Source organism: Manacus candei, unplaced genomic scaffold (assembly GCF_025592945.1).
Source record: "Manacus candei isolate 608988 ecotype Guabito, Panama unplaced genomic scaffold, ASM2559294v1 h1tg000014l, whole genome shotgun sequence".
Classification (NCBI taxonomy): domain Eukaryota; kingdom Metazoa; phylum Chordata; class Aves; order Passeriformes; family Pipridae; genus Manacus; species Manacus candei.
In genome coordinates, this window is record NW_026138062.1 from 51,374,555 (window position 1) to 51,395,252 (window position 20,698).

At 46.4% G+C, this 20,698-nt stretch overlaps 1 protein-coding gene across 2 annotated transcripts in view; it reads right to left on the reverse strand.

Annotated features, from left to right (window-relative positions):
- The window catches only part of MYO7A (myosin VIIA), a 101,821-nt gene extending 83,469 nt beyond the window's left edge, over positions 1-18,352 (reverse strand). The window contains exon 1 of one of the 2 annotated variants that reach the window (XM_051779887.1): positions 18,148-18,352. The gene's annotated coding sequence lies outside the window, so the exon portion shown is untranslated. The remainder of the gene's footprint in view (positions 1-18,147) is intronic. The other variant, XM_051779888.1, reaches the window with a different exon arrangement.
- Positions 18,353-20,698: the final 2,346 nt, after the last annotated feature.

Below are 20,698 nucleotides of genomic sequence, written 5' to 3' on the forward strand. Positions count from 1 at the left end.
CTCAGTCTCAGACACACAACTCTTACAGGACACTGAGGGTGTGAAGGTTGATGAAGGATGATCTTGCAGGACACAAGACATTTCCCTTCACAGTGACAAAATGGTCCAGACTCATCATAAAATCCTAAATATTTTGTTTCAGGTTTTAACTATAATTTTCATTTTTATGCTTTCCCCACCAAAAGGCAAACATTACTGGGGGAGATGGGAGGGAACAGTCTTTCCACTCTCCCCTCAATCATCTCCAGGTGTTGTGTCCCTCAAAAAGACAGCCTCAGTCTTGAAAAAAAAAAGGAGTGATAATTCACCATGCCAATGTCCCTACACACATTCCTCATGGCAAGGACAGTGATCTCTCTTCCCCACTAGCAGCAACTGCTCGCATCCCATTCAGCAATGTAGGACTTAGTCTTTGGTGCTGATCCTGCCAACTGAATTTTTTGTAGCTTCTCACCTGCAGTGGGAAACACAGATGTTCCCAACCTAGACAGAAAGGCAGGATTTATCTCTATTAGCTCCTGCAGAGACTGTAAAGGCTCAACAGAATTTCCAGTTATTCCCCCTTTCCTCACCAGGCTTCCTGCACCACCTCTACATTTTTACCGACCACATATTTGAAGGCAGATAACTATCTTCACATTTGTCATCTGAATGCCTTCACCACCTTAATGAAAACATCTACCTGCTAAAACCATCTACATGATCCCTCTGCATTGCCCAGAAAAGGAACTGGTGTCCTAAGAGCAGCCAAGGCATCACTGTTCATTAGTAAATACTCAGTAGACAAATTCTGGCCACAGGCCATATTCAATGAATTAATTTTACTTTTTCTAGAAAGTAGATGACTGGTGGAAAATCACATGTCCACTTTAATAACTGAAAGGCTGTGAGGCAATTTTCCTAATTCTAAGTTTGAACCTTCTCTGAAGCACATTAAATTATTCCTCTTCTCTTTAATTCATATGGCTTGAAAATAGCTTTCTAACCCTGCCAAATAGTGAGTCCTGAGGCAGACTGCCTAGGGATGCTGAAGAGTCTACTCCACTGGGAATAGTCGGTGAAATATTGGTTTGGCTCAGAACAGGTACTGGGGAAAGTTCTCCAGAGGTCTGTAACATGATGATCATAGGGGGAGTGTTGGACACTGGGTTGGGTACCAGTTTGTCTTCCCTGACCTAAGGACATCTGCTATGGACAAGTTATCTTATAGTTCCTTTCCTCAGTTTCCTTCTCTGAAAAACAAAGATCTCGCCCAGCAGGGGAGCTCCTAAGTATCTTAGTCGGTTTTATGCTAACCAGCCAAATGACCTAGGTAAGACCTGCCTCGTTGGGTGTCCATGTCGCAAAAGCCATGCATAGGACATCTATTCCCACAGGTTGGTCTAACGCCACATGTTCAGTCTCAGAACTGCTCTTCAGTTTTTTGTCCCTCTGCTGCTGAAGCAAAGCACTGTCCTATGGTTACCCTGGTTTCCAGCACTAAAACTATCTGGTATGCAAGCACCCTGCTTAACATGGCCTGTGGTGATGCTGAATAGATGTTGTGCCAGGTTTGGAAGGGTATTTGTATACCCAGTCCACTCTGGTTTTAAACAGGACTTTGGTGCCCTGAGTCTTTTGGGGTTTTTTATTTTTACTTTCATGGGGTTTTTATTTTTGCTTTCTGAAAGTCTAGCCTTCAGCCCAAGCCAGCAGGCTTGCTCTTGTTCTATGCTTTTAATTCCCCTCATGAAGTCTTTGCAAGGGAGTTGCACAGTGTTTCTGTACACAACAGAAAGCCAGTTTTCCCCACAGATTGCTCAGCTGGGAACAACCCAAAAGGGAAGAGCAGGGGAAGGAGCAGACTCGCCTCCCTGTTCTTCCCACAGGGATCAGTAAGAAGGATTGGGCTTGTCTGAGCACCAGGGAGATCAGCTGCCTACTAATTCATGGGGGCCCTAGTGGAACAAAACAGCCATCTGGACCCCGTGACCCTTGCTGGCAGGTGTGTAGGGCACTGGAATTCCACCTTCATCTCCTGTGTGAAGGTCTACAGATGGCATGGGAAATGAGCTGGGCTAAACAAAATGTACCTAGCATCTCTCCCAAATCACACACATAACACAAGGGCACAAAGACAACCCTCTAGAAAGTATATGTTTTGTAAATTTGGTTCATTTTGCAGTTTTCTGGCCATCACTAGTTGAAAACATTATCTGAACAGAACATCTGAGGGAGGCAGCGGGGTGAGGCTGAAGGGGCTTTAATCTACTTCTGGATGCAGAGTGATGTATGACATGGAACTATACACATCACCTGCTTGCAAGCTGTGGTCACCAGTCAAGCCAAGGAGTGCTTCAGTATGGGGTCTCCATCACAGTGACCTCTACCATGGCTTTCCTGATCTGACTTTGGAGGAGAAAGTCTGAGGAACAAAGCCATTGTCCTGCAATTGCAAAGAAGGGTGTTGCTACTCTAATCTCTTTCACTGGCATTTCTGTGCTCCTTGTTGGCACTTCAGGACGGGAGTCCAACCACATGACTGGCCATACTTCCGGGGGGATCACTCCACAGTGCTAATCCTCCAGAGCACATGCTCATTAAGCATTGGTTAGAATAAATTCAGGTATTTCTTTCTAAATGTAAAATCTATTCCTTTCTCCTGAAGTTCCACATACCATGTGATTTTCCTGAATGCAAATGCAATGAAGAAAATGAATAATTAATTTTAGGGGGTGCATGCATTCACATTCCATGCCTGTCCCAATCTGCACCCAGCTTGGTGGAGAGCCTGCCTTTTGGAGAACACCCTGTGAACTTAATAGTGTGAAAAAAAACAGGAGAACTTCATTCGCCTTCTGTCTGCGTCATTTGACTGGCAGAAATGTGTCAACCTAGTTGAGCAAAGAGATTTAATACACCAACGCTCTCTGCACACTGCTGCTTTCACCTTCTGCCCTCCAGCAAGGGAGCTGAGAAGGATTAAGGATTTTTCAGTGTATTTCACTGGTTGTCTGAGAAATGGTGAATAAAAAGGTCAGACCTGCACCCTCAGAGACAAGCGCCTTTGTCTTTACCAAAAGCAGGATTCAGATCAGGAAGAAAAACAGTGGCTTTTGAATAAGGTTAAACCAACAAAACCCCCAGTCTTTGGGATCTCTAACCATTGACTGTGTATGATAGTGAGCAGAGATGAAGAAGACAATGTCACTACATACCACTCCTCCTAGTCTTTGTCCATCTGTAAGTTGTTATGGTTGGAAAGATATGACAGTCTGTATTTTTGCATTCTTCCTAGAGCCCCAAACGAGAACCAGAGCTTTTAGGTCAGAAGACATTAGTCCGAATATGGCAGCCATCCATCTTCTTCATGACTAACAAGTTATCGTCCCTGCCAGCTTGATCAACAAGCAAGCTCTCGACAGAGACAACCTTCTCTAGGTAATTAGCTCACAGTCTACTCCCATCATTTCTCACTTTGCTTTTCAATGAACCAAACACTCAGGCTCTCACAGTAAGAACTTCACACCCCCTGTCATGGTTTCTCGGCCCATCTTGGGTAAATCTCAGATAAGTCTGATCCTCTGCCATTCAGTGCTGCCTGGGATATCCCTATCTCCTTGGGCTGTAGCATCCCATTTTGCTTTCTTTTTGCATAAAAAAGAAAGTTCTCCCCTTTGGTCAGGTTTTCCTTCAAAGCATATGTGAAGATTGGCCGTTCAGGACTTGCTGAGAGGTGGGTAATGGGCTAAACCACCACCTTGGTGGAGGAGAGCCCTGACTTTGAGTCTTGCTTGAAGATGGCTGCTTTAGCTACTGGGATGCTGCTTAAAATGAGGGATGGAGAGGGACTTTTGGCACAGGCATGCAAAGGCAGGACAAGGGGGAATGGCTTTAAACTGAAAGAAGGCAGGTTTAGATTAGATATTAGGAGGAAATACTTCCCTGTGAGGGTGGTGAGGTACTGGATGGGGCTTGGAGTAACCAGGTCTAGTGAAAGGTGTCCTTACCCATAACAGAGGGGTTGGAACTAGATGATCTTGAAGGTCCCTTTCAACCCAAACCATTCCATGACTCTATGATGTCCATCATTTCCCCTATCTGACTGAAATGTTCATGGTAATGGCCATTCACTTAACACCTTCCCTTACCATGATATCTTCATCCTTGCAAGAAGAAATTATCATTTCCAACTCCTCCAGAAAAGTAAAATCCAGCTTCCTGGTTTTGTTTCCTGTTATCTCTTTTAATGTAGAGAAAAGATGCATTCTCATGAAACGCAACAGTATTGATCTGAATTCAATGGCAACAGGAATTCACCCAGAGTATTTGTTGTTTTTCTTCTACACAAGACAGCACACCCTGAGTTTTTACTAGTGAGCAAACAGTATGATACTCTCCTGGCAGGGATGTGGGGACACAGCAAGAACCACCTGGCCACATGCTGCCTGCCCCCGTGCTGAGAAAGTTCCCTTGTTTATGTCTTAATTGCCGCCTCCGCACAGAAGGATCATCTTGAGGTCATGCTGACAAATGACGTGAGGAATGCGAGGAAGCTCTAACCTCAGCAAGGCAGGTCACAATTGCAGTAAGCTTCAGGAAACCTTGGAATTACCATTTCTCATGTGACCAGTGCATCCATGACACAGCTTGTCTGTGGGCTCTGCATACACTGTGAAGCGATCACCACAGAGCATGTTTTCCTGGAAAAACTCTGACCCAAGCTCACTGAAGGTCATGAAAAACCTTTCCTACAGCCTTTGGATCAGACCTTTTGTGGCCACCAGATTTGCAGAGACTGCTGGTATCAGGAGAACAAGAGGTGTATCCGGTTTTAAAGAATGGCCTCCCCACCAGCAGCAGGTCCGTCTTCCTGGACAACTGAGGGAAAAAGAGAGACTCAAGCATAGCTGAAAGCTGAGATGTAGAGGTATATGTGATAGCAGGGGGATAAAAATCCATTGGGAAGCCCTGGATTCTCAGAAGGGCTCCTTTGGTGTGCAACACTGTGCAACTAAACAACAGCCTGCAAGTTCGCAGATTTTTCTCTAGCTATTCCTGCAACACTCAGCCTTACAGTGATGAAAGGCACAGCATTAGGTACTAATTAGATTAGAGGGTACTCCCGCCAGGCTTTTCCTTCTGGTGGGCGGATGCTGTTCCCAGGGAAGACCTGATAGTTTGTTACTGTGGGGTTTTTTGGTTTGTTTGTTTGTGTTCGGGTTTTTTTTGTTGCTACAAAAAGGGATGCAGATCTGCAAACTCCAAACCCAGAAAATTCAAGCTGCTTGAAGTACAGAGAACCTTTCCTACACAAAAGAACACAGACAACCTGCTAATTGATTAGCCAAATAACTACAGGGTGAAAAGACTGCAGGCACCACCGTGGCTTTTTGTAGTAAAACAGACCAATGTAAGAGTAGTCTCGATGCATTACATACACAGATACTTTGTACTTCTGTACATTGCGGGGTTTTTTTCCTTGCAGGTAGCTCAGGAAAGAAAGTGCGGTGCTAATGCACACTGCAGTCTGTCATTCTGCAAGTGCAACTGAAACCCAGGGAAATGAGGCTCGTAACTGAAACCACCAACAAATAGGGTGTAATCTACTCAACGTGAGTGACAGAGCAGTGTCAGGGGCTGTGCAGTACATAGAGTTTCCAGCCAAAGACTTCAGTGGCCAAAATCAGAGACTAATTTTCAAAAGACATCAGGCAGAGCTGAAAAATATGAAAAATCTGGTTCCTCCCTGAAAACTGAACACTTAAACCATATGCTGAGCTCTCCTCATTGGTCAGGTTGACTGTGGATTAGCTAAAAATGCAAACACTTTCAACCCAGCTAAAAATCTCAATGACCAGACCCCCAGCAGTATGAAACAATTGAGATAAACTGACTTAGGTAAAAATGTGCTGATTTCCACCAGCTGCACCCCATGAAATGCTGAGGTGGTCTCTCCTGAGACTGGGTGTGAAGGGTTTTAAAAGACAGTGAGGGAAAGGAACGTGATACTCTGTGTCTTCCTCTGCCATGAGCTGCATCAATTAATCACAGCCCCCTATGACAGCTGCAAGCTGTGCCATCCTGTTTGCCTTTGCAAAGCATTGCACTGGTCAGTGAAAGGACAACGAAGACTCAACTCCAGATGCAGGATCTCACAGGTTGTTTAGAATAATAGAATAGTTTGAGTTGGAAGGGCCCTTTTAAAGGTCATCTGGTCCAACTCTCCCTCCCATGTGCAGGGACATCTTCCATTAGATCAGGTTGCTCAAAGCCCCATCCAACCTGACTTCGAATGTTTCCAGGGATGAGGCATCCACAGCTTCTTGGGGCAACCTCTTCCAGTGCCTCACCATTCTCACAGTGAAGAATTTATTCCTATCTAATCTAACCCCACGCTCTTTCAGTTTGAAACCACTCCCTCTTGTCCTATCACTCCATGCACTTGTCAAAAGTCCCTCTCCAGCTCTCTTGCAGTCCCTTTAGGTACTGGAAGGTGCTCTAAGGTGTCCTCAGAACCTTTTCCTCTCCAGGATGAACAATCCCAACTCTCTCAGCCTGTCTTCATAGGAGAGGTGCTCCAGCCCTCTGAGCACTTTCGTTGCTCTCTGTGGTTCATTTATTCCTCTGCTTTGTCAGTACCAGTCTCCTGAAAAAGTTATCCAAACTCTTTTATATTTCAGATTAGGACAAGACAGACAGTTCCCCAGAGGGGCTGACACCACATATGTGTTTAGCTATACTGATGGGAGCATGCAACACTGAGTTCACACCATGTCTTCATAGGTGAAAAACTAATTAACATAAAAGCTAACCCTAAAACACTGCAGACCTCAGGATGTGACTTTAAACAGAGCTCAAGACAGAAGCAAAAGCTTCCACAAAGGCAAGAACCCGTTTAGATGCACTTACTACCTAGGAATGGTGCAAAGCAATGCCTGAACATTTCCTTGCCTCCTCCTGGCCATGTCACAGATCATAGCAGTGTTGGGTTAAGGGTTGGACTCAATGATCGTAGAGGTCTTTTCCAACCTAAATCATTCTGTGATTCTCTAAGATCACCTCCAGGGCTATGGGGACAAACTAATGCTTCCAAGGCTTGATTCATCCATCTGTTGTAGAAGTCAGCATTATTTCTGTCCATAGGTTACAGAAGAAGCCTGAGGTGACTGGTTTCAGTTCCCTGTCCCCTCCTTATTCCCATCCCTGAGCAGCTGTGAATATGTCAAAAGACTGCTCAGCTGACTCTGAGGCTTTGGTCCCCAAACCTCTCTTTGAAGGGTTTTGGTAGGAGTGCCATGGAAAGAGACTGAATGAGCCAAAAAGGTTACACTAAAGCAAGAAACCACAGAAAACTCCCTCCTCTGGAAAGTTAGAGAATCCATGTGTAGCCTCTGTTCACCTGAGAGTGGTCAGGAAATGGGCATCAATTTTTTAAGCCTTCAGCAGGAAGTTCAATAGATTTGCCCTTCATTTGATCTCCCCGAAAAGCCCAATAGGTAGATAAGTTGAACAAAAGACCTGACCTTTTCTCCCTTACTGTGCTTTCAAGTAGTTAAAGCAGAACAATGGATCACGGTGGTATCCGATCCCAACTCTCCGCAGAGCGCTCAACACAGCCTCCCGATGAAGGCAATTTCCTTTTGTGCACCAGCCTCTACCAGTGATTGAGTATTTTTCAACAGCCACAATAATTAATCAAATAAAGTATCCTTTTGCAAGGAAGTCAGGTGTAATTTCATCATAATCCAGATCCAGCAGGCTGAGCTGATCTAGAGAAAATGCTGCACTTACAGGTTGGCCGAACAGTCTTTGCAACTGTTTTCATCTCTTCTTTACCTGTAGATGAACTTCCAAGACTTGCTAGAGTCTACATAGAGGGTCGGCCACATGACACAAACAAATTATGAGTAAAGCCTATGTTTGAAATTGGGGGTGATATGAGAGATGAACATGCTCTCAAGACTCTTCTCCTTGGAGTAGCACAGTGATTGGCTGTACTGGAAGTCCTCTTGCTGGTCCTGAGCAAACTGGGATGTCCACACAGCACTGTGCCAAGATCAGAACTCAGATCCTGCCTACTCATGCTCAGGGAGCCCCAACAAGCCTGGGCTGAACAGACTAGCCACAGTTGGTAGGGTCACCATGGATCTGCTCCTTCATGAGCTGGTTGATCCCTGGCATTTACAGAGCAAGGGATACACACAGACTTCAGCCTGATGTGTTTTACATTGAATGCATGGATTTGGGAGGAGATTCATGTGTGGAACATCCTGTTTTGGGCCAGGTTCAAAAATTCTCTGAGGTATCCACAGGTAGGAACCTTCTGAGCCACACAGGCTCTGCCAGCCCTGCAGTGGAATCACAGACATTAGCCCTTAGCTTAGTTGCAGGTGTAGTCCTTCGGCTGTGTTGCTTAGGCACCTACAAAGACTGTCTGTTATCTGAGATAAACTCCATACATATCATAGAATCCTAGAATGACTTAAGCTGTAAGGGACCTTAAAGATAATCTTGTTTCAATGCCTCTACCATGGGCATGGAACCTTACCACTAGACCAGGTTGCTCAAAGTCCCATCCAAGAAGGATGGGGCAAGCACAGTTTCTCTGGGTAACCTGTTCCAAAGGTTTGGGAAACAGAAATCTAAGGGAAGATTTCTACATCTATCTATCTATCTATCTGTCTGTCTATCTATCTATCTATCTATCTATCTATCTATCTATCTATCTTTAAATATATTTTTATTTATACACACACTCCCTATATAGAAGGATATATATATCCCCTAGTTATATACTGTGGACAATCCTACATTCCCACCTCCAGTTAGGAATAACTGGACCATGCAGTGAAGGAGCTTGAATTGGATCATCTCCTTGGCTGTCCAAGTTTTCTGTCTCATGACCCTACAAGACCACAGGCCTTACTACAAGACAGAGGGCAGGAGAAGGAGCACTGCTTCTATTGCAGACTGGGATCAGGGTCCCAAAACAAAATTTATGGGGCATCAGGTGATTTGTCTTGTGGCACACTGGAGCTTGTTGTTCAAGTGGTTTTGGAGGGATTTATGTATTTGGGTTCTTTCTTTCTAAGTCCCATGAAGTGCTCCCTTTTAAAACAGTCTGTAGATAACCTTCCACCATCCAGATAACATATAGCAGAGGAAAGATCTGAACTAATCTCAAACCAATAAATTAATTGCTAACATACTGTTGCTTTTTTGCTATAGAAATGTTTGTTAAAGGGAGTCTTTACTCCAGCCACTGTTTTAGCAACCACCCCAGTGAGATATTATGCTGTGTTATTCCTTCATGAATCCCAGCCTATTTATGGAGGAGGGGACAATGCTATCCTCATTTCACACAGAGAGAAACTGAGATGTGAAGGGAGGATGTCACTTTCCCCAAGGTCATGCAGGAGAACCAGGACACCCAAGTCTGTGCCTATGACTCCAGATCAAAATGTCTTTAATAAAAGCAGCTCCTCTGCTCTTCTCTATCCTTAAATTGTCCTAATAAGCAGCTGTCTCACCCTATACTCTTGCTGGTCCCTACTGGTCTGGCCTTGGTTGTGTGGTCTCTCTCCTTTTGGTGCTATTAATGGTGGCTGGAGCAAGACTTCTGCAAGCTATTATAATCCTGTGATGTTTTCTTTTTCTCACCAGGAACCCCTTGGGGGGGATTTTTAGCGAAATCATTCTTCCACCTGCCCTGACACTATCCCCTTATCTCTCATGATCCTGGAGAAATTCAAGGTGGCCCTTCAGAAGGCTGGGGTCAGTCTCCAAATCCAAGGACTGTTAGGATTAAGTGAGCTCAAATCAGAAGATACCAGCCCTGTTTTATCTGATGAGACTTCTGTTGACTCCAGAGGTTGTTTTGCTTGAATGGTAACTGTAAAATTAAGTAGAGACTCTGCTCTGTCCTTCCAGGGTGCCTTTGGTGCAATCACCATTAGATGCCTCAGGGCAGCATCAGGAAGTGCTGGGAGACATCAGCCCTGTAATAGCCCGGATGAGAGGGGGACAGACACTCCCTGACTCATTGGCTGCACATGCAAAATGTTATATTAATTTTTCAGCTGGGGAAGCTGAGTCACAGGGGCTGTTTGCTGCTCCATCTACTACTCTTCTGTTTTTAGTGGCATATGGAGTCACTGCGTGTTATTCAATGCATGGGATGCTCTGTGCTCTAAAGGGCATCATCTGTCTAAACTGGTCATGCCTACAGGTCTTTGCCAAAGCAGAGTTAGACTAAAGGGCACATAAAAGGGTAGATTTACATTAGATATAGGAGGAAACACTTTATTGTGAGGGTGGTAAAACACCCTCTGGGCAACACAGGTTGCCCAGAGAAGCTATGGATATCCCATCCCTGGAAGTGTTCAAGGCCAGGTTGGATGAGGCTTTGAGCAACCTGGCCTGGTGGAGGATGTCTCAGCTCATGGTAGGAGGGTTGGAATGAGATAGTCTCTAAGGTCCCTTCCAGCACAAACCATTCTATGATTCTGTGATATGTTAGGTATTGCATAGACATAAAGTAAAAGTCATTGCATCCCAAAACAGCCTGGATGGACAAAAGAACTGGAATCTCCAGGAGATGAAGAGACTTCACTCCATGCCAAGTTCCCACCTGGCAAATAGCAGAGCTAGAAACAGACAGAATTTCCTCTGCAAGGAGCAGCACTAACAGAAGCCTAATTTACAATGACAAAATTCCAAATAATAAGATTTCTAGATGGTCAGTAAGACACAGCCCCCCTAAGAAGCCTTTCCTGCAGGTGGGATATCCCGAACAGCTTTCTTACCACACCTGGGATCTCTGGTGTCCAACAGGAGATCATTGTGCCTCAGGGCACTAGATTTCTTGCATGCTTACACATGTCTTTTCAGGAAGTGTCTAGGAACTTTGCTACCTTGCTACAGCTCTGTCAAATTCAAAGTGAACTTGGTCATCAAACTACTGTGATTAGGTGACACATCTAAAGAGATGGGCAGAGTGGCCACACAAGCCTTGTTTCCTGTGGAAATCAGACTAGATGAGCAAGCCAGCTTTAATCAGGTCCTTATTGCAGTTCTAACAAGCTTCTCTGTTCCTACCTTCTTTGCGGTACTTTGAGATACCCCCACGAAGAAAGGGGTGACTTGATATTTGCGATTTACTCTTAGCTACACATAAAAAATTGGTGTTTTCCGGAGACCTCCCTTGGCTGAGGTGAACATCACAGCCGCACCTGAAAAGCTTGACTTTTGTTAACAGCCCTTTTTACTTAATATCTTCCCTGACTGCTGAGGTCAGGGCTGGGAGGACAGAACCTGCTTTGCTACTCCAGAGAGTAGTCTGTTCTGAGACAAAAAACAGATATAACAGGGCACTGGGGGATAAACAGAGGGTTATTTCTAAGAGCAATAAGGTTGCCCTAACAGCTTTTACCCTCTGTTACCCATCAACCTAGTCTGTACTGGTATAATTAACCTGAATTAACCGCAGTCCTGATTTACTCCATCATTTGGCCAAGATCACTGCATGCTCTCTTGTCTCCTCTCTGATGTTCTAAGTGCAGCCATGACATTTAGCAATGGAGAAAGCAACATCCCAGTGCCTTTCTGAAGTACCAAAATTGCGCTTTCAGAAACTCTCCTTCCCATAAAGAAAACATGTAGATTTGGTGCTTAGGGATATGGTTTAGTGGTGGGCTTGGCAGTGCTGGGTTAATGGTCGGACTTGATGATCTTAGAGGTCTTTTTCCAGCCTTAAGGATTCTATGATTCTATGATAAGGACCTGCTTCATCACCCACAAGCACTGGTGGCATCACCAGGCAAAGTTTCCCTTGTCTCGTGCTGGAGAAGAGAAATACTTCATGTGGGAGGGATGGTGTCCTTGCAGAATACCTGCTCTGACAGACCTCTTTGGCATGACAGCATATTGGGCTGACCTGCTCAGTAATTGTTTACGAGTCTCTGTGTACTGCTTTACTGAATTACACAAAAGATCTAAGAGTTCCTGCTGCGGCTCCTGATCCCTATGTCTTGGCACCTCAAGTACTCTGAGATAGCTGGTAGCTCTCAGAGCCTGCAGAAATGAAAGGAACCCTAAAGGACTGGTGGAGACTGTTGTCCCTGATTTCTTTTTTGGATCAGGGATGCAGTTGTACCAGCAGCCCGGCCTGGGGGTGTGTTCAGGATGTGTATTGGTAACACCACTGAGAGCTCATGGGGGCTTCCAGTAACTCCACCAATACAATGTCTTCTCATGTCTATGGCAAAGGCTACACCAGGCTCTTGCAGTTCTCCAACATACAAAGAAAAAAAACCCAAAAAACCCATAAATCCAGTTATGCTTCCTTCCTGGACATTACTTCCAAAAAACCAGACTATAGAAGTTTGGGTTCTCCTGGCTTTAATGTTCCATCTGCACTAAAGGCAGCCAAGAAGCTGAGCAGGGAAGCTGAAGAGCAAATAGCAATCACCTTCCCTGCTCTGACAGCCCTGTGCATGCAGATTCTTCATGGGCTTGAGGAAGGTCCTTACACAGAAGTTATGGATGAAATAACTACCCTTTTGTTTCTCCAGACCGAAACTCTCTGTGGATTGTAGGAGAGAGAAAGCCACTGTATGTGTGTGGTTTCTGGAGTTCATCTCAGCCCAGGGTAAATCTGCTGGCCTTGATGGCACTGATCCAGCAAAGCTGAGGGATGAGAGGAAGCAGGACAGAAATAGCTGGAGTAGCACAATGTAATGGCCACCTCCGCTGATGCTGGAAAACACCCAAAGGTTCAGACGTGGGAGGCAGCAGTTTGATGTGCTGTAGATGGGCTTGAAGGGCTCCTTCTAACTCACCACAAGGTGCACATGCTGTATCTCTGCCCCCCCAGCCTCAGGCAGAGAAGGGGACCCTAACTCTGGTGGCAAGTGGTGTTGTGGTTTGTGGATGTTCCCTTCCCTTTCAAACCCACTGTCATTGTGAAGCTCTTAGAACCCACTGAGCTCAGTGGGAGCTTTGCCCAGACTGGGAACTCAGTGCCACCAAGAGGCAAAGCATTTTCTTCTCCTGTTGACATGAGTTCAAACTCCTGTACACCAACAAACTGGGCACATGGAAAAATGACTTGCAAAGCAAGCCTCACACCAACAAGAGCATGGGTCAGCTCTGGAAATCACAGGAATCCATATGCAAACCCCAGCCTTTCTAGCAGAGATCTAGCTGATCGCTATCTTTGTGGTAATTCTCTACTGGCATAAAGGAAATCTGATACAGAACCTTCAAGAAATCTCATTAAGATCCTCTCTGTTTTTGCTGGCACCAAGATATTTTCAGTGAAAAAAGAAGGGAATAAGTTTTGTTTTATTTTCCTCAACCCACATAATACATGGCACTGTTACTAATGTGATGAGCTGACATCTTATCTTCTCCAAGAAAACTAAGAAGTGCAGTGAGGCTATCTCAGAAGAATTGTTTCAAGGAGGACTCAGGGCATGAGCAACTTTTTGGTGAGTTGAGCTCCATACAAAATAGCCCACACTGGATCCAGCCTGTGGGTTCCCCATCCATTGTACTTCTCTGCCAGAGGATGCCTAAGGAGCAATACAAAAGCAGGGTGAAGATGTAGTGGCATTACTCTGTAATGTTCCCACAGACACTAATAATTTGCAGCTCAAGAACTCCTAGAGCCAAAAAAGGGTAGTTTTTTTTCCCTTTAATATATATCTATTTTATAGTTTTTGAGAGGCTTTCTATAAATGAACTTGTGCTTTTTTAACCCATCAATACTTTTAGGATCCACAGGATCCTGCCATAAGGAGTACCACAGATGCCAGGTTGTGTGAACTCTTTTTCTTTCTTTGAGCCTGCTCCCTATAATCTTTATTAGATGCTCCCTACTTTTTGTATTTCCAAGGAAAATTATGGAAAGTCCTCCTTTTGTCTTCACCATGCAAACATGATCTTCCAGGATCTCTAACATGCATTCTTTCCATCTCTCTTAAGATGAAGTCTTTGTCTTCCTCTTGTGGAAAGTGTTCCAAACCTCTAACCATCTCTCCTTTCTCAGAATTCTACCCAGCGGAACTTTTTTTAATTAGATTTACTAGATTTATCTTGATTGAAATAAGTCAGCAGAAAAATGGAATTTGCTCTCTGGACAATTACAGATATGAGCAGGAACACAGAAGGGCTTGGTCCCTATAGATGGGTCCTGGTCCCAATCTAGCACATCCCAGGTCACCTCAGAACATCCTCAGAGCACCTTTTTCCTGTATCTCAGTGTGTTGGGCAGGTGAGTCCTGCTCAGCCTTTCCAAAGCCCTCTTAGGTGGAAGGTGTTTCACAGCTGCAACCTGCAAGCCCAATGAGACTAAATCATACAGATGGTAAGGCACTGGAACAGGTTGCCCGGAGAAGCTGTGGATGCCCCATCTCTGGAAATGTTCAAAGCCACCCAAGATGGGGCTTTAAGCAACCTGGTCCAGCGGAAGGTATCCCTGCCCATGGCAAGGTGGGTGGGAATGAGTTGATCTTTAAGGTCACTTCCAACCCAAAACATTCTATGATTCTATAATATTCCTAAAGTCTTTACATTACATGAAGACATCTAGGCACTGTAGATACCTGCCGTTTTCTATTTATCCTCCCTTGCCAACCTTCATGTTGTCCCCATCCTCTCTCCAACTTCGCTATGATCCCAGATTTATCTTCCCATTTCCAAAGTCAGGAACAGCTGCAGAGGGTGGCTTTGTCTGCTGGGGTGAAGCCCCCCTCCCCCCCCATCCCCCCGGCACAACTCTCACTGTACAAGCCAGTGTCAGATAGGAAAAGAGGTCAAAACCAGGATTCACAGTCTCAATTCTCCCAACACTCAGCATAACCTTGGGCATGTCCTCTTGCAAGTCTTCCTTCCTCCACACATCATAAACGTGCTGACTGTGCAGCAACAACTGCAATGAAATCTCTACCCCACCCCAGGCACCTGTCAGTCTACAATATAAGTGAACTCCTTTCATGCATGTGAAACTGCTTTCAGGTCACCTGCGCCCCAGGCAAGCACTGAGTTATTACAACATGTTAAATGCAGGAAAAGGGATGGCAGCAGCTGAACCAACATGTCATGAAAGTCCCACTTTCTGGGACTGAGGTCCAAGAAGAGCTCAGTGATTTTCTGTGACTGCTCTGAGGCTGACAATGGGACCAAGCATGCAGTTTTCAAATCCCAGTTGGGCTGAGGTTGAAGTTGCTCCATAGCTGCTCAGGCTGGGCAGGTCTGGGGAGAACTCACCCAATGGTGCCCAGAAATGAAGGGGTTCACAGGGATTTTTTGCTTTGGATTTTGAGCTTTTATATTTTTATTTGGTACTCAGTCTACTTCAAATGCCTGTTTTTCACTGGATTTCTATATTTTGCACTCCCCTTGTGAAGTAGGCACAGCTGCACTCTGCTCTCTCCTAGTTTCCTGACTGCAAGAACTTTATACTGGATATTAGGAACAATTCTTCACAGAAAGGCTGGTCAAGCACTTGAGGTATTTAAAAAGACATGTAGATGTGGCACTTGGGGACATGGTTTAGCGGTGGGCTTGGCAGTGCTGGGTTAACAGTTGGACTTCATGATCTCAGAGGGCTTTTCCAGCTGTAATGATTCTGTGATTCTATGACTCAGAGCAGGGGCTCTGTGCACAGCTCCAGGTGCAGTGGGGTTTGGTGGGGTCTACCTGGGGTTGGATGGACAGCATAAACGTGGACACTGACAGGGCAGTTCTGTCCTGATAAGCTTTCTGGCTCTACCTAGCACTTTTCTGGGGAGCCAGAAAGTCACAAACACATCAGCTCATCCCATATCAGGTTCTCCTTGCATGTTGCCTAGCAGAAAGGAGGGTTTCACAGTGCAAAGCTCCCTTACACACTGTCTCCACATCCTGCCAGACTCCTGGTACAGTGACACTTGTCCTAGTCTGCTTTGGGAGCCACAAAAATCTAGCTCTGCCCCAAGAGAACAATAAAAGCCCCTGTTCCTCCTGTCACCCTCAAAAGGGACTGGCAGAGCTGATGTGGCACTGAGTGGAGGCAGCAACTGCTACCTGACAGCACTGTCTTGGTGCGGACAACCAAAAATGTGCCCAGGACTGAGTGCCTGAAGCTGCCTCTCCTGTCAGCCTCTTTCCACCAGGCTTGGAAGCTGTTCTCTGCAGCTCCAGGATAGGCTTTGAAAAAAACTATGAGCTGACAATGCCTTCATTAATCACAGCATAATCCTTTCCATGGCAACCCAAGGATTGCGAAGTCACAAGTTAGCAAGCGTAAGACAGAAATACTGTACAGCAGCCCTTGGTCCATGAAAACTTAATAGTGAGCAAGATGAATTGGCTGCTCTGAGAAGGGGAAACGAGTTAGAAATAATATTGCTTTATGAAAGAGATTCATCCCTGGGCAGGATTCAGATCTCACAGATGTTGGTATCAGTGGGGAGATACTGTAACTTCATGAAGTTACTCCAGTCCCACCCCAAAAAGCCCAAGAGAAGACTTTGGCCCTACATCTTAGTTTTACAGAAGCTCAAAGCTTGTTGCCACCAGGTCATCACAAAAACTTAAATGTTAAACACAATTTAGACACGTATTTGGAAACTGTCAGGGCTCAGAGATTGCAAAACCACAGGTCAAAACCATTTTGGCAATCAACAAACAGAAAGGAAGTGCTGTCCTGGTTTTTGTTCTGTTTGCCCTTTGGTTGCCTCTGGGACAGTTTAGGCATAGGGTAGGGGGGAGACTTCACAGGGTCTCACAGGGATGCAGGTTTTGACTGAAGCATTGGCAAAGAGTCCAAAGCTGCAAAACCATCCCACACCTTCACACTACCAGTGCTGGGACCTTGTGGTCCCTCATCTCATAGGAAGAGAGATAGGACCCACAGAATCCTATAGTGGAGGAGGTGTGAGTAGTCAGCTTGGAACACAAGCTGAGTCCTTGACATCTTGATGTAATGCACAGGTTAACCCCATAGGGTTGGTTGTTGGACATCCTTTTGCCCAGACTATGGAGAGAAGCACTCTCACACCAAATGCCTGGGGCTGTAAGAAGATCCTCTAGCTCCTGCCAGTTCCTTTTACAGGGGGAACTTAGCATCCCGGGGGGCAAACAGACCATCTTAGACTCACTGGCCTGTTGCATTTCAAACTCCCCCTCCATGTTGCCTACAGGACAGGTCCTCCACCATACACCCCAGTCTTCCCAGAGATGCTAAGAGATGCCAGTTCCACTTTCCTTAGGATAATGTAATTGTAACTATCCTAGGAAAGTCTGTACCTTTCTTTGGTACAGAGCTCAGCTGGTCCAGCACAACCCATGTACAAAACACCAAAAGCAGGCAGCAAAATGCAAATTGGTTTGTGGGAATTGCCTATCCCATGTCAGATTTCAGTCCCTGTCCAAGGACGGTCCTAATAATTTAAACAGCCTGGGAAAGTCCTGGGATCTGCTTACCAGCACCAGTGTGACCTAGGGGACAGCCCACCAAAACCAGCCTGGACACATGCTATGCTACACTGCAGCCAGGGAAAACTCCTGCCTGAGAAAGGCTATTATTCATTTAAATGATGTGTTTGGCGCTGGGTGAGAGCAGGGAGAAGGTGAGGTGGATTGGGAGGACACCTGGGGTCCTGTGCCATCGCCAGTGCAGCAACAGCCTCTCCCCATCCTCAAGCACTTCCAGAGGTATCCCTGAATATGGAAGGGCTGTGGAGCAAAGTGGGGGGGGGGGGGGGGGGGGGGGGGGGCTGCACAGCGCAGTACAGGAGGACAATGCCCTCCGCCCTTCACTCCAGCTCACTGCTCGGTGATCCCAGCCAAATTAAGCAGCAGCTAGAAATTACCGAGCCGGTAATCCGTGCTGCAGGAGCCGAGCTGGCTCGGGGCTGCTGGTCAATGCTGGCAAGTCTCTGGTCGCGTCGTCTCCCCCCTCCCATCGAGCCCAGCCTCTTCCCCAGGTTTGATCCGACTCGCTGCTCGCAGCCCCCACGGGGGCACTCCCCGTCCATCCCACCCATCGCGCCTCACCGCTCCCCACCGCATCGCACCGCACCCCATCACACCTCCGCTGCACCCATTGCACCCCACCCAGAGCATTCCAAGCCCCCAGCCTGGCTCCCCCGGGTGCCGCCTGCCGCCTTTTCGCCTTACCTTAGCGGGGCATGGCCAGGGACGGCGTGGGGGACGGAGCGCTGGTGCCCGACGCGGAGCCGCGCTACCTCCGGCACCGAGCGAGGGCAGCGCCTGCCCTGGCTGAGCCTCTTAGCGGGGGAGGAGCCGGGATACAGCCAGCCCCCGGTGTGGGTGTGGGTGTGCGAGTGTGTGTGAGTGTGTGTGTGGTACCTCCAGCCCGGTGACACCGCAAGTGCCGCGCTCCCCCAACGTCCCCACGCCCCAAAGATGTGTCCTCCTGCACCCCTGGGGTCTGCCCCAGACCATGACATTGTAGAATCATAGAATGGCCTGGGTTATAAGGGACCTTAAAGATCATCTGGTTGCAAACCCCCTGCCATGAGCAGGGACATCTTCCACTAGACCAGGTTTCTCCAAACCCCATGCAACCTGTCCTTGAACACTTCCAGGGATGGGCATCCATAGCTTCTCTGGGCAACATATTCCAGTGCTTCATCACCCTCAGAGTAAAGAATTTCCTCCTAATAGCTAATATAATTTAATCTTTAAGTTTAAAATCATACTCTCTTGTCCTATCAGTATTTGCCCATGTAAAATGTTTTCATGGCGCTCATGAAGATCCCTGCTACAAGTTTCTGCTACTGCAGTTTCAAGTCCTCGTGCAGAGCCCTGATGACTTCTTGGGCAAAGGGGTGGCTGAAGGATCCCCCTTTGCTCTGTGCAAAGTGTTCCCTCGGATGTGCAAGGAACTGTATTGAGGTCCTGTGGGGTGAGGCCAGGAGCTGAAAGGCGTTCTAGTTTGAATGCACCAGTGTGCATTTGTAAATGCGAAAACTCAGACAAGAACACACTCAAGGACCAGGAAACTCAGAGCTGAGGTTTTGCCTAGAAGCTTAACTCTGACCTGGTGACTCCCTGCCTGAATCTCGGCTACTGTCTTTTTTCCTTCCTGCTAAGAAAGGTGGGGTTGGATTTTAATGTTATGAAACATTACCAAGGCTCTTACTTAGGTATAAATCATGTCATTTTAGCTCTTGAATGCTGCAAAACACACCTTTTTATTTGCAGTGTTATCACACAAGATGGTTCTAAGCTCCAGTCTAGAATGAAGGGGCCTGAAAGCCTCTGTGGACCTGGATGACTGAAAATTTTTGGTGATACTGCAGAAGTAAGGAGCAATAAAAGGGAGCCTCCTTCCTTCAAAGTCAACCAGGAACTCTGCCCAAAATAGAGGAGAAGTCATGGTACAGTCACCTTCTAAGTGGTGTCTGTCCTTCTTGTCCTGACTTTAAGCTCAAGACAGATGATTTGTGATCACCTGGGGCCATGCCCGGCTTCACTCAAGCCCTACTCACTGTGTCAATATAGTTGGTGTGGATGTAAGGGCAGATAATGGCTGTGCCCAGGCTTTACTCTGGACTGCATCTGTTGTGCCTGGAAAGGGTCTAGGCTTGGGCTCCTTGTGCCAAACATGATCCACGGGTGTGTGGAAAGGCAGTGAGGGAGGCTCTTCCAGGAACATAGAGCTAGACATGCCCCTCTGCCTGCACCACTGGATTTGGAGGTGGGATTTGAGGAGTGCAAGGAGCATTTGGACAACTGCTCAGAACAGACTCTAATGGCTTCGGGTCATGGAATAATCCCTGGTATTTAACACCTGGGGTATTGGCCAAGGACGTGGTAGCACCTGAACAGCTCTAAGGGACAGAAAATGAACCCATCCCCTTGTTGAAGGTCCTACTACCTCTGTAGCCCTTCTGGAAATCCCTCACCCTTTTGAGTAGCAGGAGGTTCATAGCCATATGGGGGGAATGTACAGGGGCATTAGGGTGGGAAGCTGCAGGCTATAAAGGATCCAGCTGCAAGAAGAAATATTCCAGCAACATCTTTCAACCTTGTCTGTTTCTTCATGAAGATGCTCTTTCAGGTGAAAAGGAGTCTCTGAATTGCAAATTTATCACAAAATCAGACGATCACAGAATGGTTTGGGTTGGAAGGGACCTTCAAGATAATCTAATTCCAAACCCTCTGCCGTGGGCAAGGATACCTTCCACTAGACCTGGTTGCTCAAAGCCTCGTCCAACCTAGTCATGAACAGTCTCAGGGGTGGGGTATCCACAGCTTCTCTGGGCAACTTGTGCCAGTGCTTCACCACCTTCACAGTGAAGAAAATCTTCCTAATACCTAACCTAACTCTGCTCTCTTTCATTTTAGTGCCATGCCTCCTTGTTCTATCACTACATGCCCTTAGAAAAATCCTTATTAAAAATCCCTTATAAAAACTATACATAATTTAACATTTGTGAGCAGAAATCCCTGGCAAATGGCAATGCTGGAGAGATATAGAGATGCTTCAGGACCATTGGTGAGCCTGGGCTGGATCCTACCTGGAGCTGTGCACTATTCTAATGCTTGCTGCCAGTCTCCATACATGCACAGTCTCCCCACATCTCCACACTGATGTGCTGGGGTCCTGCATCAGTTCCAACATCCCTGCTTGCCATGTTGGTGTGCCCTACCAGCATAGGGACAGGCAGGGCTGCAATGCAACCTCCATTTTTAAGCCCAC